The sequence below is a fragment of the Lepisosteus oculatus genome, chromosome 22 (assembly GCF_040954835.1).
Source record: "Lepisosteus oculatus isolate fLepOcu1 chromosome 22, fLepOcu1.hap2, whole genome shotgun sequence".
In the NCBI taxonomy this organism is placed as follows: Eukaryota; Metazoa; Chordata; class Actinopteri; order Semionotiformes; family Lepisosteidae; genus Lepisosteus; species Lepisosteus oculatus.
Window position 1 is genome coordinate 5,703,187 of NC_090717.1, and position 10,851 is coordinate 5,714,037.

Below are 10,851 nucleotides of genomic sequence, written 5' to 3' on the forward strand. Positions count from 1 at the left end.
GTAATATGGATTTTCTCTCTTGTATTTGAATGGCTTTATAGTTTCCTTTTGCTGTTGTTTTTTTTTTCCAGCTTTGTCGGCCTCTTTTGTGGACGTTTTAATTAATACGTTGATTAGCATTGGGCTGTAGAATTCTGAAGCTGTGAGCAAAACAAAAAGAGCTGCTATCGTCAAATGTTTTAATTAAATGTTTTATTAAAGAGAAGCCCTCCCTCCCCCTTTTAGAGATGTTACCCTGGTTTTGCAAGTTAAAGCAAAAGGGTTTGTCTGATAATATAGTTGGGACAAAGGAGGTAGAAAATATTGTCCTGCATTCATGTGTTGCTGTGGTAAAGAGCACAGATCAAAGCGCTTTATTCAAGAGACTGCAGCAGAGGTGTAGAGGGAGTGGGACTATAAAGAGAACACATGAGAATGATTTTCTCAGTATCGCTGATTCAATAGGTCATACTGAATCTGAGTGTATCTGCGCAGGTAAAGTGTTGTACAATGAGAAAAGTAGGAGTAAAGCGCAATGAGACCAAGGATGCAATTTGCTTTTCAATTTGCTTGTGAATCTCGATGTGACCCATTGCATTTTTACATTTCATATAATTATTTATAGTAGTTGGTTTACCAACACATCAGCAGAACACATCTGGTGTAGATAGAACAGCAGGGAAGGCAAAGGTCAGACTCTAGAGGAATAATTACATTAAAGACAAAATGGCTCTCTGGACATTCATTGTGTTCATGGCCTTGATCTTATTAGAATGATTGTTTTATGCTGTACTGTCTGTTACATAAACTGTCAAGAGGTGGTCCAGGTTATTGACAGGCTAAGACAAAGAATTTCCCCACGTAACAAGGCAAAACTAACAAGAATCAAAGAGCAACAGTTCACTTCTGTAAAAACTGACTTTTCTGTGCAGCAAAGAAAACAAGAAGAGGAAAAATATGATGTGACAGTGTTGTTCTTACTCTTGTGATTGGAGTTCTGAAAGTTTAACAGCAGCATGTTTAGCTGCAATGTTCCCTTTATTAAACAGTTACACTTTCTATACTCAGCCCGTATGAGGTGGGATTTGGTGTTTTCACAAACATGCTGTGTCACAGCTCATCCTTCAGAGTTTTCCATATCTAGCAATTTGGAAGACAGAAAGAATCCTTCCACAAGCAAACACTAGCGTCTTGAACTGGGTTCTGCAAGAACACCCAGTGATTCACCTTTCACCTGCTGGAGTGTGTAAGGGCTTGTGAGGAATAGTGTGTAACCCTTTCACAATATAGCACAAACCACACATGCCTGCACAGAGGAACTGTACTCCCCACTGAGTGAGTGAGCAGGCAGGAGCCCCAGGGCTCACACAGAGCCTGTGCTCTAGTTGCATTAAGAATTAACTCCTTTTGTTGATGTGATTTAGAAGGACAATTATATCCTCTGTCAGCAGACTACCCCCATCAGGAAGCTTCCAAAGCCCATTCAGAGAATTTCATTTCCAATCCCAATCGCTGGGCGAGACACACACCAGACCCACAGGGCTGGACTGGAGCTGTAAGGGTCCTTAGGTAGCACAACTGGAAAAAGAATCAAACTGGGTGTAGCAGAGGAGTGTCATGAAGACCTGTAGGGTGGACACTCCGCCATCCACAAAGACACACTATATTTTCAGACAAAAAAAGGACATGATCCAACTAGGAGAGACAAGGTACTTCCTACACCAACAGGAGAAAACAACTCATTGTTTTTCCGTCACAATAAATGGTATGGTATGACAGTGGAACAGACAAAGAAGAGCCCAAGCAGAAATTCCTTCATGCAAAAGGTTGATGGAGTCTGGAGCATGCTACCCATCCCATGTTTTTGAGGCTGATACCCTGACTTTCTACCAAAAACATCCAGTCAATATTCATGGATCAATCAGATACTAACAAACAACATAAGCGGGCCTCTTTTCTGCTGAAACCTTTCTTATTTTTTCTTATCATATCTTATTTTTCTGCAGAAGATCTTTATGAAGCCATCCTTGGGTACAGTAGTTTTTCTTTAGATTAATTTGCATTTATCCTGCCTTTGTCACCTTAAAAACTATCGAAAGTGAAGGAAACAGAGGAGAGAATAATCCTGCTAAAAGGAACTTATTGTTTTACGTTCAGGTGCACAGGCTGCTCTGAGAGCTGTTGTCTTTGCTTTCAGTATGTTGCTCCTTGAATCCTTGAATGCAAGTCCCAACTCATAGCATCAGTCTTAACTGGGGTTTTAACTAGGGGTCATGATTAGAAAATAAAAAGAAAACATTTTCTCTATGAAATGAATGAAAACATATCACCACTTAAAAGATCTCAGCCTAGTGTCTATTGGATACTACATCTGGATAATATTTTACATTTGCACTTATCCTTTGGGAGTTTATGGTGCAGCAATATTTCAATTTGTTATCTTTTTACGAGTTCAGTCATCAGACAACAACGGTTTAGTGTAATTGAAAACTGGGATCTAAAAAGGTTCCACATCTCAACTTTGCAAATTCAAGGATGGTATATATATTTGCGGTATCTTGAACACATTTCTGCAATTATGGCCTATTTAACTGTCCCTGGTATCTCTAGGTGTGGTTGAACCTACTAGATGTAAATAAAAACCTATATGTCTGTCAATCAGCAGGTGGGAGTCAAGAGAAGGACTAACTCGGAGATGCTCTGCTGACCCCAACAAAGAAACACAACATTACACAATGGTTGAAATACAGAAGGAACAATGCAAATTTCAGGAGAGATGTCTACAAAAGTGAAGTTCCCACAGGAACCTTGGTGATCCTAGATCATCTTCAACATAGGCAGGATCTCTCCTACCACTTCCTATAAAAAACAACCCCTTTTTGTGGTAACAACTGTAGAACCGGCTCAGACTATTCTACTGTGACATGACTAATTAACACAACAACACTTACAAAAGCCAACGTGGTTCTTGTTTTTTTACATAATGTCCTTTATTTATCATAATCACCTCTTAATAAATCATCTCTGTTATTGAAGTTCTCCCATCCTGCCTTGGGTGGAAAGTAATGAACAGTTTTTGCTGTTTTATCTTGCTGATGGACACAGGCAATAAAAAGGCACATTTCCCAGAGAGCTGCTACACTGGAGATATCATCACGCGGAAGCAGAGTGGCTTTATGAGAAAGCCACCAATATCCTGTCAGCAGAGGCTTTGTGTGTTTTTTGGAAAAGATTAACAGGAAATCAAAGAAGCCCTTAATATTTTTTTTTCATTTCATCTCATAAGCATAGACCTTAAGGTTCAATAAGTACACATTCCATTTAAAATTAACATTGTAGATTTATTATTGTAGAAGGTCAAGGTTTATTGTTGTGTCCTGAAAGATGATGGTTTAGTTTGCAAAACAAAACATGCAACAATGTAAAGAAACACATGTTAATTCTAAACATATTCTTTCTTAATCAAATTTATGGGCCTCCTACAGTTCTAAGGTCTGTTTCTGAGAAGACTTGGGATTTGGAGAGAGAGAGGGTGAGGACAAGGGAACACAAGCCTCTTTATCCTCTCAGCTCTGCATTGTCCTCCACTAGAGACACTGTTTTCACAAACCGTCTTTGGGACATCATTTTCACACACGCAGTTCTGCCATGGGTGGTAAAGTCAACCTGAGAGCAAAAAGATCTGTTTAACTTTGTCGTTTTTCATTCTGACACTCGTGTTCAAAGAAGATAAAAGACAGAAAAATCATTTTATCTCACTGTTTACACATACTAATTACAGATGGATGCATTGCCAAATCACAATAACAGGTCTAGAAGAGATGTTGAAACATTATGTTTCAGGCAGTGAGGACATACACTCTTTAATTCTTTGTAATTCTTCGTCACGTACAAATTAAATTGCCTTGTCTGAAGGAAAGTTTTTAGTTCGACATAAAACGAAGCATACCCCTCTTCACCTGAAAAAAAATGTTGCTACAAAGATTAAATAAAATAATTCTGCATGATAAGCACAATCTTGTGGACACAGCTGTAGTCGTACTACATTACATACGGCGCAGGCAAGACTGTCATTGTATCGGTGTTGTAGGACAAATACGTAAATGTACGACTATTTACTGTAATTGACTCGGTATTAGTTAACAAGAAACCCAGCCTGCTAGAATCTGTAATGTCGGAGGCTTTAAGACCCAGGGGGTACTATTTACAAACGGAGCCCTTCTGCAGTCAGTCATTGCTGCGTCTAATGTTTACAGCCATGAGTTCCTGCCACCCTCACTTTCTTCTGTCTTTAATTTCTCTTTTTTCTTTGGCGGCAGGCCAATTTGGCGAAACTAAGCTGCAGGATCGCCCGTTTGCGGTATTGCAGCATCAGAACCTGGGTAAGGACTTAGCGAAACGAAACTGCAGTTGCAAACCAAAAAACAAAAACAAAGCCTGAGTTTAAAGGGAGGCCTGCCTTTCATGCGAAAATGATGCTGTAGTCATGGTTAGGTGGAAGTGGTGTTGGAGGGTGAGGTGAATGAGGGAGAAGAATCACAGTCGTCGATCACCTATTTTACCAGGCTTGAAATGTAGTATTTATGCAAAGCGGGGCAACCTATGTTACAATTAAAGCTTTACCTTATTGAAGTATGAAGGCGTGTATTTTATGTTATTTAATCCTCTATAGCAAGTGTCATCACCGTTATATTTTGTACTGTAAAGGTTTTGGAAAACATTTTTTTTAACGAAACATTTTTAGATGCTTTGCTGAGTCTGGATACCGAAGCCCGAGATGCTCTATGCTGTTGTTACTGTGAGATGTCAAGAATCCCTCCAACCTTACACCGAACCCAGCATTTTACATTGCGATGCGTCTCATATTTGATCAAATATAGAAATTTCAAGTGAAAAAAGCAGACTACTTGGGAGTATTTAAACTCTCTGTATATACAAAAAAACGTGCATAGTTATGTGATTGTAATAGTCATTAGACAGCTATTATTGTCTAACTCCAACTCTATATGTGTGTTATTCTGCTATGGAATTTGCCTGAAGGTGTGTGAAATACACATAGAGAAGTGTATTCTTGAGAAAAAAAGACATGCAGCCCTGTTTACCAAAACTGAAAGAAAAATGCCTTTTTGAGTAGAGCCTTCCTGCTTACAGTGCCTTTGAAAGTTGTGACACTTCCACAGATAAGAGCCATGAAAGTAGTTTGCATCTGACTGAAAAATGACAGGCAATTAAAATGTCAGTCTTGAGCTGGTGTGGTTTATCTGGAAGAGAAAAATTATAGAAAATGATAAAAAAAAGAGATGAAGCAAGGGGCACATTGTGTTAATTTAATCCATTGCACATAAAGGATACACAAAAATGTATAATCTGAGAGCATTCACAGGCTTGTATTGGAGACAGTGTAGCAAGAGGGGTAGGCCAACATCTTAAAATATTTCCAGCACATGTGCCCCAACGCGTAGTATAGTCTTCGTCAAAATGTGCATCTTAAATGCCTTGAGAAAGGCTCATCACATTGCTGGGCAAGAAATTGGTCTCCATTAGGCACTATAAACACTTACAATTTCATTTTAAGCATTTATATGGAAATGGCCTTTGGAAGTGGTGTGGGGCGGTTATAGAACAAAGCAGCCATATCACCCTGCAACTCACAACTGGCAACCTACTCAGCAGGAGTGAGCCTGGTCAGTACCTGGATGGGAGACCTAAGGTTGCTGCTGGAAGAGGTGTTAGTGGGGACTGCAGTTTGTGTGGGTCCTAATGCCTCAGTATAGGGACGGGGACACTATACTGTAAAAAGGCACCGTCGTTCAGATGATACGTAAAACCGAGGTCCTGACTCTTTGTGGTCATTAAAAATCCCAGGCTGTGTCTTGAAAAGAGTAGGGGTGTTACTCTGGCATCCCATAGGCCCTTACCAATCATGGCCTCCCAATAATCCCCATCTATGAATTGGCTACATTACTCTGCTCTCCTCCCCACTGAGAGCTGATGTGTGGGGAGCGTTCTGGCGCACTATGGCTGCCGTCGCATCATCCAGGTGGGGCTGCACACTGGTGGTGGTGGAGGGGAGTCCCCATTACCTCTAAAGTGTTTTGAGTGGAGTGTCCAGAAAAACTCTATATAAATGTTGGGAATTATTATTATTATTATTATTATTAGTGTCCTTTCTTTTTTGCATTGTCCACTGAGATCTGAACAGGTGGCAAATTGTTTCCTAAAGCATTCACGTCTCTCCCTTTGATTCCCATAGCTCTGCTGCTGAGTGTGCTCAGCGTCCTGCTGGTGATCATGGTGCTGATGGCAGTCTGCGTGTACAGACCCCTGTACCGCCGATAGCCGCTGTCCAGAGCTGGGACTCGTTGAAGAATGGCAGTGCCAGGCTGTGGGCATCTCTGCACATGAGCCAGCCTTACAATGACAGTGCACCGCAAGTTAGTCTTGACCTGCAAGCTTCAGCCTTTCAAAGCAGTCTGTCGGGTATGTGTTACCTGCAGATGTGCGTGCTTACCCTTACTGTAATTCATTCTATGGCCTTACTCCACAGCCTGTCATTATGTTTCTTTGTGAAGCCCCTTTACCTTGTGTTTCTACCCCCCAAAAAATCCTGTTCAGTATTGGAGGGCCTTGGAAAGTATTATTTTTATGCTTGGAAAATGCATATCCCATTGCACTGAATATTCATTTTTCTGCATTTGCGTAAATTGGATTTGCACGCTTTTGTGAATCAATTCGGAGCTTTCTTGGTGACCTTCTTCGTTGCATTCTCCTTTCTCAAGTATGATTCCATTTGAAGAAGGAATCCATGGGTTTATCCAAAACAGTGGTTCCAAACGCTAGTCCTGATGTTTTTTTATATATATAACTGAGATCTAAATCCTCAGTGCTAATTGACGACTTAATTGATGTGTTTTCTTGTTTAGACTTTCAGCTTGTTTCTTCTGTAAGTCATAAGTGTCAAAAAAGCCCTACTTCAGGAATAGTCCTACAACTTCAGAACACAGAACGCAGCCTTTCCTCAACTTGTAGTTATAGCTAGAACTAGAGCAACCAGCTCATACCAGTTGATTAATTTACAATGAACAAACACCTGTGGCGATGACACTATCAAACATGCCCACATTGGAGATGTCACTGTCTCATTTCATGCCCACAGTGGGAATAACACAATGAGACATGCCTATATTGGAGATGTCACTGTAATAGATACACCCACAGTGGGAGTAACAGACATGCCCACATTGGAGATGTCACTGTCTCAGACATGCCTACAGTGGATGTGGCACAATCAGACACGCCCACATTGGAGATGTCACTCTAACAGAAGTGACTGAACAGAAACGCCCAGTGTTTTTTTCCTTCTGCAGACCATTTGGCGTAGTCAGGCAGCACACCTGCATGAGAGCCCTTCTGAAACTCAGAAATAAGTGCAGAGCTGATTACAAATTCCATTTGACTTTTTAAGAGCTAAAAGCAAATTTGTGACAAAAAGCTTAAATCCATTATCCTGTGATTAAGAACCTAGCTGACACAGAAAACAGAATGGGCGGTGTTCCTCCGGGACCAGGGTTGGGAACCACTGCTCTAAAAGACAATCCTGGCCAATTATTTGTAAGGCATGTGTTTGCAGTATATGAGCAGCTTAGGTATGCCATACTTTTGAAAAGCTGACAATTTTAAGAAGAATGTAGCAATATCTACATTTTCTGGTTTTATTTATGTTTTTAGAGAAATCTACAGATGGTTGATTTTTGTTGTAAGGAGAATTACATTTTCACCATTATTTATATGCACACGACCATCACAAAGGACTTTTTTGATTGTTTTATTTGTGTATATTATGTAGTAATGCACTACTGGAACTTACTGGATGTACTGTAACAGCCTACTGTGATTACTGGTTAATGGGACCTTCTTTGTTTTAAATTTTCATTTCATCTCATCATTTTGTGCATAAAAGCTGATACTTGATTAGTGCTGTTTGAACTGCACTTTTGTTAGATGTGACTTTTAGATTTTTATGTGCATTATTTTAACCAGTAATGTTGTTTGGTTTGTCCTTATTTATTCTGACATGTTACTGTGACATGCTTTTGAGCATTGTCATCCCACAGAGTGGACATGATGTCAAACTTCTGCAATGTGAAAAGAAATTCACGGGCCTTTAATAACTTGCTCATATTTGGATTACTGCGGTTTCATTTCACTTCCTTTGCGGGGTGGTATGGAATGAATATTGACACGGTAAATAAGGCACAAGCAGTATTGTGCTGGATTCTAAAAGGCAGGAGGTCCTACAAGATGAGCCTAAAAAAAAACGTTTTTGTCTTTGTTTTTAAATGTAACCATTAACCTCAGTGTACGGGATATACTTCCATGATGGAATTTAAACACTAGATGACAGTAAAATGAAACAATTAAAAACTTTGCTTCAATTAAATGATCTGATGTGGTGTTTGTGACCTTCAACCATATGTTTACACGCAATTATTGGAATACCTCCTTCCAGTATCCCACCACAAATAGGGTGTAGCAAACTCCAACCTCAAAGGCAGATGACACTTAATACATATAATACAGTATAAATGTTTGCAAATGATTGTAGCATTCATGATAGTAGGAGTATAGTCGTTTTAGTCTGTTGCTCATGGTAATGCTGGTAGTTGTGTTTTTACCATATATGTTGTACAAGCTGTATTCTGTTTTGCATTGATTCATCAATCATCTTTAACAAATGATATTTCAATAAAGAAAAAAAGAGGCCAAATAAAGTCTTTAAACCAGAGCCATGGAAACGGAGTGCCTGGGACAAACACACACCCCTCTGTGCAACTGAAGTGTCTTTCCAAAGGTTTTATTTATGTATTTCTTTCTTTTCTGTATTTCTTCATTCAATTCATTTCCTTACACTGCTATTTGTTTTGCATTGAATATTTTTACACTGAAAAGATAATGTCCTGTTTATAATTTCATCCCACCAGCTATACTCCAGAACTAACAGAGCTGTGCACAAGAACCCTCTCTGCTTGACCTCGGCAATTTGAGTGTTCTGCTATTACAGGAACAAATCCAAATGAAGAATTAGTAGAGAAAAATAAGATGGATTTAGTTACGCCGTTCAGAGGTGTCAATCATTCTGAAGTTGGATCAGGACAGTATTTTTGTATGACAGTGCACAAAATGTAATACGGTGTAATGCCATCTAACACTGAAAATGCTAAAACTAAAAATATTCAAGCCAATTTGTGTTATTAAGGGGTGTTTAAAATGGCCCAGTCCTTTTAAAAGTTGATGTTTTATTTAGTCTGTACCATACTTTCATTCGGTTTACTTTTGCCATTTTGCTCCTCTAATTCCACAGCATAGTCCAATTTTAATAAGCTGATAATACAGCTAGCTCTTACAGATGTTAGCCAATGCCTGAAGTATCCCCCTCAAAGGGTTGTCTAAAGTATAAATGTAATCAGTTGAAAGGGGTTACAATGCTTCTCAAACACACTTCAGAAATTAAGAATTACAGCTTTAGACTAGAAAGACACCAGCAAATGTCATTCAAATGTCTTGTGAGATTAGAAACTGTCAATAACACCTGAAGCTACGTGAGGCGCCGACACTACCGTTAAAAACATTCAACTATAAAAACCCTGTAAATTGTATTTACCTTAATATTAAAATGTCAGATTGAATAAGCAATATGGATTGACCATCTGAAATTATTTTGCAATACCTTTTGAAAAAAAAACACACCCTAAATTGTAAATTTTTTATGGTTAACTACAATAAATGAAATGAAATACTTTAATTTTAATATTAACTATTAGTTTGTAGGAGGAGTTGTGTCCAATTAGTGAAAATGAATCACTTAAGACTAATAATTTTAAATTATATGGAAATACCACAAACCCCAAAGAACATAATTTCTAGTTGCTCTAAAATATTACAATACCAGTAAAAAAAAACAGTTTACATATAAATAAAGGGCTCAATAGTCCTGTTCAGATCTGGTTTTGCAGTGCATGGACTGCTTATCTTTTAAAATTGGATTTCAATTATATTTACAGTGAAAACTCCCAACATAACATGAAGTGCCTGTGTATAGTCAATGTAATATTCCAAGCTGAATGATTTAACAGTTAAGAATCTCTAATCTGTACAGTATATACAACACAGATGTTGAAATTAATGTTGGTAGGAGCTATGTTTAGTAGATGAAACAAAATGAATATCAATGCTTTATCTGTATTGTACAGCACTCTGTTGTAAATCTAAAATTTAACACAGAGAAAATGTTTGTGAACCAGAAGGAAATTTACCAGGAGACTGGCATGGATGACACCAAACTGTTTTTAAATCTTTCATAAATCAGAAAATCTTATCCCATTGTTTCAGGTGTATAGGGATATTAAAGAAAGTAGTTTAAGGTAAATCTTGAGGCTGAATTACAATTTTATGGATTTGTGGAATCTGATATAAAAAGAAAGGCATGTGATGAACTGGAATTTAAGAGAACACTGCCCCCCTCTGTTTAACCTGAAAAGTTCCATAAAAATCCAAACCATATTTCAACTACATTATTTCCATAATAAGCCCTAGGACTCACTAAAATCCCAAGGATGGTTACAAGAGTAAAAACACAGTGTCAATATCCGTAATCCTTACCTTACGGAAATACTAAAGAGATCCCTCCCTAATTGTACCCCAATCTTAACCCCAACTCTCTGTATGCAAAACGTGTTACTACCACAATCATACAGTAAAATTGCACAAAGAATTGCCCATTTTCATAATGCATAAAATACAGCAAAATCATTTTTTAAAACGTATACCTATCCATTACTACACAATGAAAAGTTGAAAAAAATGAAGTGCAAA

The 10,851-nt window shown here is 38.4% G+C and overlaps 1 long non-coding RNA gene across 1 annotated transcript; it reads left to right on the plus strand.

Moving 5' to 3' along the window:
- The first annotated feature begins 4,039 nt into the window (after positions 1–4,039).
- On the plus strand, positions 4,040–8,419 carry LOC107079747 (uncharacterized). The gene is made up of 2 exons (XR_001480659.2): positions 4,040–4,361; positions 6,233–8,419. It is a non-coding gene; the product is annotated as an uncharacterized lncRNA (long non-coding RNA).
- Positions 8,420–10,851: the final 2,432 nt, after the last annotated feature.